This window comes from Vipera ursinii (assembly GCF_947247035.1).
Source record: "Vipera ursinii genome assembly, chromosome: 1".
Classification (NCBI taxonomy): domain Eukaryota; kingdom Metazoa; phylum Chordata; class Lepidosauria; order Squamata; family Viperidae; genus Vipera; species Vipera ursinii.
Window position 1 is genome coordinate 282,245,750 of NC_139512.1, and position 7,900 is coordinate 282,253,649.

Sequence of the window (7,900 nt, forward strand, 5' to 3'; positions counted from 1 at the left end):
AGCTGGGTAACCCCGGGACAATCCCCGTTCTCTCACAACGGTCAGGACCGGGGAGCAGCCTGAGATATACAGCCGGGGAGAGAGATACCGCCTAGAGCTCTCACCTCTAAGACGGTAACAGATGGAAACTCTTAACTCTTAACCACTCTCTCACAGTGGTTATACACCCAGCACCTTCCAAAACCCAAGGGGAAAGGAAAAAAAGGGAGGACAATAGGGCAAACCAGTCAGTGAGGTGGATTAGGGGTAAAAACCCATAAAGTCACAGAGTGGTAAGAGAAGCTCCGGTTTCAGGTTCCTTTTTGCGTCATGGAAGGGACCAGGTGACAATCGACCGTTAGGGAGGGAGCCAGCCAGGGCCCCATAGTACTTCAGTGGGGCCCAAAAGACATGGTCCAGTCAGCTATAATAGTCCATGCCTCCAAATGTCCAGGCATAGAAGTCCATACTCCACCACCCGGCCATGGTCACCATACCAAAGCGGTCGCGGCACTCCAACTCCCTCACTGCCAACCATCCCAGACGCCAACCAGGGCCATCTCCACCACTCCAACACTTAAAATGCTGATGCTGCTCCAAGCTGTAGTTCATAATAATAGTTGTAAATCAACCAGCATCCGGCTCCTCAAGCAACTGGAAAGTTCTCCCCAAAGTCGCCAAGCTCCGTCGAGTTATTCCGGGCTCCGCAAGACTCCACCAGGCTCCCGTAACAGCATAACAGCAGCCACAGTCAGCAGGGTGCGGGTCTCCCAAGATCTTCCAAGACCTCCACCAAACTTCTCTAGGCTTCACTGGGTTCCCACAGCTTTGACAACCAGCCGGTCGGTGCTGTACAAAACAGGGCTCTACCGAGTTCTTCCGAGTTCTTCCAGAGCCTCCGGAGGACTCCATTAGGCTTCGCTGAGCTCCGGCCGCCCGACAATCAGCTGAGCTCCCGCGGCCCGACAATCAGCTGGTCGGCGCCGCAGAGCACAGCATGGGGCTCAGCTAGTTCTTCCGGGCCTGCACGGCTCTCCCGAACTCCTCCGAAAACTCCAGACTTAGAGAGCCGACGACAAACAGCACAGCCGCTCCCTCTGGCTTCGTTGAGCTCCCGCGGCCCCGACAAACAGCTGGTCGGCGCCGCAGAGCACAGTCAGCTGGTCGGCGCTGCAGAGCACAGCACGGGCTCAGCCAGTTCTTCCGGGCCTGCACGGCTCTCCTGAACTCCTCCGAACAGCCGGGGCCCTCCGAAAATCCGGGCTTACAGAGCCAGACAAGCAGCACAGCAGCTCCAGGAGTGACTACCAGAAGCTTTCCTCGACCCTAATCCAGACCCCCGACACAGAGAGAATGACATTCCTGTGGGGCTCCCAGGGTCGCTAAAATTGCCAGAGCTCCTCGCGGAGCTCAGCCAAGCACGTCCGCCATCTTGGGCATGCGCAACTAAAATTTTGTTTTAATTATTGGTTTTTAGTGGGGCTTTGTAAATTTAATCTCTTTTAATATTTGTATTATTGTTGTTTTATTGTTGTTAGCCGCCCTGAGTCCTTCGGGAGATAGGGCGGCATATAAGTCCCATAATTAAATTAAATTAAATTAAATTTTCTATACCCCGCTTCTGATATATTCTCGTACCCCTTACAAAAGTAATACCTGGTTATGTGTATACACTGTAATTTTGAAACTTCTAAACCAAAGTTTTTGCACCCCCTGGAATATTGTCTCGCATCCTGAGGGAGTGCAAGCACCCCCGGTTGGGAACCCCTGCTGTAATGGAAAGGTTAGCTTGGCATTTACAAATCTTCTCAATAAAACCAGACCAAGTGACCAATTTGGAAAATGACAATATACTGTCAATTTCCCCCTTTTTCTTTCAACTCCCTTTGCTGGGAGCACCAGACTGCTTGGTTTTGTTGTTGATTATTATGGCACACCATTCTCCAGTGTGTTTTAAAGCTTAGGGTTTAGGGTGATGGTGACCATGTAGAAGTTCTCTTTGTGGCAAACCATGTTGATCTGGAATGAATCAGCCTGACAATGTTGAATAGGAATGCTAGGAGTTGTAGTCCCAATACCTCTGGAGCTATCGGTTTGGGAAAAGCCTATTTATGCATGAATGCTAATGCTTAGCATTATGGTATAATTACTATAATTACTATTATATTGCTATAATGCTTAGTAATTTTATTATTGTTCCGTAGTGGTCATTTCTATCTGCTCAACATCATGCACTTTTTGATTCTGTAGTAGTAGCTTCTCTGCTGCCATCATAATCTCACTAATTCACAAATCATGGAATTCACATAACATTATTTTTTCAAATCACTTTGTACAATCTCCATTGGTAAAGATTTGAGACAAGATGGAAACCAGAACATTGGGGAAAAAAAGAGAGAAGGTAGACACTTCATAATAGGAATCTGGAAGGAGATACTGAAAGATCCTCTGGACATGTGAAATGAGTAGATAATGTATTAAAGAAAAACAACAACAACTGTGCTTGACAAGGTTAAGAGAAAGAAGAAGGGGAAGACATTTGATAAAGTGGATGGACAAGTTCAAAAGGTTCATGGGAATATCCTTCAAATTCTCACCAGACACTGGTTGAGATGACAAACATGTATTCATGTCGTTATCAGGAATTGTGTCCAGTGCAAAGGAACCTGGCTGATTTGTATGGCACTGAGTTCTAGAAATCACTACCAATATGAAAACTTAACCAGCAGAAACCAGAATTGTTCTTTAAATTAGTACCATTCACCCAGCTAAACATATCTGCACGCTCATGTATATCATAGTGGCATCAAGGTGCTGGTGATGACCTATAAAGCCCTAAATGGTGAGGGTCCGGGATATCTGAGGGAACACCTGCTGCCAGCATCAAGCTCCCTTCGTCCAGTGCGCTCCCACAGGGAGGGTCTTCTCAGGGTGCCACCAGTTAAAGATTGCCAGCGGGTAACACCCAGGGGTAGGGCCTTCTTAGTGGGTTTGGAACCAGCTGCCCGCAGAGCTTAGGACTGCCCCTGACCTCCGTTCATTCCGCCGGGACCTGAAGACCTGGCTCTTCGAACTCTCTGGCCCAGGCTGAGTCCTTCGGGAAAGGGCGGTATATAAATCTAAATAAATAAATAAATAAATAAATAAATAAATAAATAAATAATAAATAATAAATAAATAAATAAATAAATAAATAAATAAATAAATAAATAAATAAATATGAGATAGGTTGTACCAAGAGCTTGAGACACGTGGCTCACCTGAGTGAAAAGAAGCAGCTACTGCAATAAATCTGTAGAAGGAATTTACTTAAATTCTGCATTCTAAAAACTTAATTAAAAGTGAATACCTGTTGATTAATTTGTTTAAATACAAATTTTGGGTTTTAAAAATTAGTCTGACAGATAGTAATTTTGATTACCTCCAACAGAAGTGTGGTATGAAATTGGTAGACATGGCCAGTCAGATGTCAGGGATAGGGCCTTCTCAGTGGGGGCGCCTGCCCTTTGGAGCCAGCTGCCAGTGGAGCTTAGGACTGCCCCCGACCTCCGTTCATTCTGCTGGGACCTGAAGACCTGGCTCTTCGAGCTCTCTGGCCCAGGCTGAGAATTTTTAATTTTTAATTTTAATTTTAACTGGGGTTTTATTTGTTCAGGGACGGATATAATTTTTAAAACTGTTTTTAACTTTTGTATTTTTTGTTTTAATCACCCTGTAAACCGCCCTGAGTCCTTTGGGAAAGGGCGGTATATAAATATAATAAAATAAATAAATAAATAAATATTTTAATTCAGTTTTCTTTTTCATGCAAAATTAATGCTCACTTCTATGAAATTTTAAAAAAGGTTTCATGGTTTATTGTAGTTACAGAGAACTGTACTGGGAATTTACTTTCTGAGCCTAGAAATTCAAAGGCTTTTCTCTCCTGAAATACTTGTTCTATGTGTGCAGGAAACTATTATATGATTCTCTGTATTTGCACAGAAAGCTAAGCTATTGTTCTTTTAATCCTGGCTTATTGAACAATCACAAAAACTGGGTTTATGCATGATACAAAGCTATAAAACCTATCAAGCATAGTGACAGGATTTAGAGAACAGCAAAATCAAATAAGCAATAGTATGGCTTATCATAACCACCTTTTACCACGCATGAACGGAAAAGGCTCATTTTATTCATGCTCTTCTGAATTGAACTGTTTTGGTATAGTGGTCAAAAGTAAGTTTATGAGTTGGGTCACTATTCTTGAAATGAGAATAGATCCCAACAAAGTAGTGTACAATATAGTAATATGGTCTACCCTCCCCCCTGGCTGTTAAGCAGAAGATTTTTGGCATTGTCTGTTTCCGTCTTTCTTATCTGAATTAGAAATGTTACTTCAATAAAACACATTTTGGCTCGCAGTTTCAGTTGCCTCAAAAAATATAGTCCAAGGGATGCCAAATGTTGTAATTTTTGGTGCAAAGAAAAAACACAGCCCTCTCTCCATTGTTTTTCGCTTCCATTTTTTTTATTACAGTGACAGTTTTATCTTTCTCCTCAAGCTCTTTCACCACAGATTTCAATCTAAGAATTAAGAAAAATCAAAGTAGATGCCTAAAGTAAATGCAGCATGAGTTAGGAAGTGCAGCTAACAATAAGAATGATCTGGAATAATAGACCTGTTTTATTTGTATGGATGCCATGATGTATGCATTTCTCAATCAGTAGCATATGGCCAGAATGATCACACAGAGATTTCAAGAGAGCTAAACATTGTAAGGGTTTTTTAAAAAAAAAAACACAATACCTCCAGCACTGCTGAGTCAATCCAGTTTGCCAAATATTTTATTACTACAGTGTGAATCTTACTGGCTTAACTATAAGGAAAACAATCAGAATAAAATAAGACTGTATGAATAATTGCCCAACTGGATCCAACCAAAATCCTGTCTAGTCATAGTGGATCTGCCATCTATCCTCTCACACAAAATAGAATTAAATAAACTGCCTTTTCCTTCAGCAAACTGGAGGGTGGGCTGATAAAAGAATGCAATAACAACTTAAGTGATGTTGCCAGAAAAATCTGGAATGTCTGTGGCTAAACTAGAACATAATTCACATTTTTCTATTTAAATACAATATTTGGTGGTTGTATTCAGCACCAGTATGTTTAACCTATCATGGCTTTCATTAGCAATTCCAACAGAGCAGGATTCTGATCAATCAATACTGATTACATATTTCTATTTTTGCATGACAGAAGAAATTTCAGGAGAGGGGGATTCTCTCATTCCATGATGCAATTTTAACTGGGAAATCTTTTCAACTTTGTCCAATTTGAGAAGCATGGATTATGTTCATCAGTTTAAAACTTACTTAAACTTACTAAAAGTGGAGCTTCTCAAGAGGAATTTTACTTTCATGGTAGAAGAGGCTGTATGAGTCTGTGATGTTAGAGAAGAAGTTGTTGTGCATCCATTGAGGTCCTTCCCAACCATGATGATGTTAAAATGATGGAATGGGTATTGTGACACCATGATGCAATGTCTGTTTTTGTATTTGCCCTGCGCTGTCACATGCAAGTATGTAATGGGAAGAATTTGCATCATAGCAACTCAATGGATTTTGTCACCTGCCTCCTTTGCTTCCATACCCTCTTCTCCAAGTGAGTGTTTCTGCCTAGTGCATTCATGATATTCATCCCTTGTTTGTTTTCAGGAAAAAATAAATCATTGAACAGTTTGCTTTATTTTTATTGCCAGTGGAAAATCTCTGGTAATATGAGAAAGGGTGATCTTTTTTTCCTTTTTTCTTTAATTACTGGAATACTCTGAAGGAATCACAGGAGGGCAGAGGGGGAAGAGAGAGGAATGATTGAGCAACAGTGGGCAAATTTCTACTTTCTCTGCAATGCAAGCCCAAATATCTCCGCCAAGAATTTCACAATTCCCAGACATATTTTCTTTCCATTGGCACAGCACCTGATGAAGCCATACTTGGTGTATGTCCAACTTATAAGTCTTTATCTTCTTGCTAATTTATTATCTTCATCCTGAACCCAGGATTTCTATGCTGTTATATAAGAAATCTCCTTTGGCCCCTCTCCATGAGATAATAACTGAAGCAAAAATTTAAATTCTAACAAATCTATTCTAAAGCCGTGGGTTGTCCTGCAATAGAAACCCATACGGTCTACTAGGTAGGTAGACCATGTGAGTTTTTGAAATATGCAATTTATTTGGCCTAAGGGTTAAAAAAAATACTTGGACATGCCAAGAAATTAACTCATTCCCTCTTAATATAAGCATTTCATCTTCCAATATCTTCCTACATTAGAGCCAACAATTCTTCTTAGATATTAATCTAAGAAGATTCCTGCACCCATTCCTAGGATCATGCCAGAAAGCTCTATGAAGAAGGCAAATGTATATTCCTTTATTAGCAAGGGTATTGTTTTTGCCAGATATTTATTTTTTTATTTATTTTATTTTATTTTAATTCCATTTATATCCCGCACTTCTCCGAAGACTCAGGGCGGCTTACAAGCTTAGCAGTAGCCTTCATTCTATGTATATGCCTGCTTATTAGGGCTTTCACCCCACCCCCAAGTGGCATTATTACAAAGTCAGCTTAATTGCCCCCAACAATCTGGGTCCTCATTTTACCTACCTCGGAAGGATGGAAGGCTGAGTCAACCTTGAGCCTGGTGGGACTCGAACCTGCACTAATTGCAGGCAGCTGGTGTTACTTAAGGAGGCATTAGCCCACTGCTCCACCAAGGCTCTCTTAGCAGCATCACCTACCTTTTATATTTGGCTTTGATACGTTCTACAAGATGTTGCGGTGTTCCTCACCACATTTAAGCTTTAGATTTTTGTTTTGTTTTGTTTTGAGCTACCTCACACTTAGCCAGAGGGTTTTAGGAGTCTTTGGCTGTTTAAGCAGATTCATGTTCTTTGCAAAGACTGGAAGTGGGGGGAAGAGGGGAAGGGAAAACACCTGCGTCACCCTAATTAAAGAGCTGCCTTTGTTGGATGAGAATGAGAGGTGAATGCAGATTCCTCCCAAGAAGATGTTGGCATTGCTTCTAGGCAAGCAGCCGGCCTCTAACTTCAGCTATAAGCAAGGATGGGAGACGAAGATGACATGAATCAGAATGGATTTTTATTTCCGTTTAAACTGACATGTTTTCTTTCTTTGTGTGGTACTTTTTAAGAATAAGGAGGGAAAGGAAAAGCTTATCCCTTTGGTTACTTAAGGTAATTCAAATCCTCTTGCCCATCTCAAATATTTGCTGATCCCAACAAAACGGGCAGATTTCTTCAGAGGATGGATAAGCACAAGGAGACATTTTAAGCCCACACCTGACTTTCTGAAATTTCTACATTGTGAGCAAGCAAGTAAATATGGAAGCAAACAGATATGGATGCTAACTAGTTTTTCTTGTTTTTTTCCTACTGTTCAGTCATGTCCTATTCTTGGAGGCTACCTGGATAAGTCCCTGCAGTTTTCATGGCAAGGTTTTTCAGAAGTGGTTTGCCATTGCTTTCTTCCTAGGGCTAAGAGAAAGTGGCTGGTCCAAGACCACCCAGATGGTTTTGTGCCTAAGGTGGGACTTGAATTCATAGCCTTCCAGTTTCCAGCATGATGCCTTAACCACTATACTAAACTGATACTTTGTTTTGATTTTAGTTTCAAAGAATCAATAAAGTCCAACTATAACCACTGAATCACAGGCATCTTCTGACTAGTTATAATAGGAGTTCTTGACTGCAAGATGAGAAAAAGCAAGGCAATCTGAAATGAGTGAGCATAAGATTTTAAGAAATCTGTGCTGATTATAAAAAAGAACCCAAAATGAAGACATGATTAGCCAGAAATATATAAAGGAATTAACTCGTGAGTTAAAATTACTTTTGGATATCCAGTGGTCTCTATA